Genomic DNA, 294 nt, shown 5'->3' on the forward strand with positions numbered 1-294 from the left:
TTAACTTAATGGCCAAATTGCACACAATTCTTGGCTGTCAGGAAGGAAGGAGGGAGAGAAAAGAAGTGAGGAAAAGGACCAGAAAATGGTCCTTTCCTCAAGCTGGGTGGGAAGGAAAAAATGACATTGTGAAATGAAAGATACAAGATTAAGATCATGAAATCTCATGTGACTAGCAAAGCAGAATAGGACTTATATTGAGTTAGTAGCTTTTATCACTTCTGTTTCCTGAGAAGATGTCCTGCAGCACAGTACTTATTCTCTTAATGGGTTTTCTTTTGTGGAGGTATTTTA

The sequence above is a fragment of the Eurypyga helias genome, unplaced genomic scaffold, assembly GCF_000690775.1.
Source record: "Eurypyga helias isolate BGI_N326 unplaced genomic scaffold, ASM69077v1 scaffold6167, whole genome shotgun sequence".
In the NCBI taxonomy this organism is placed as follows: domain Eukaryota; kingdom Metazoa; phylum Chordata; class Aves; order Eurypygiformes; family Eurypygidae; genus Eurypyga; species Eurypyga helias.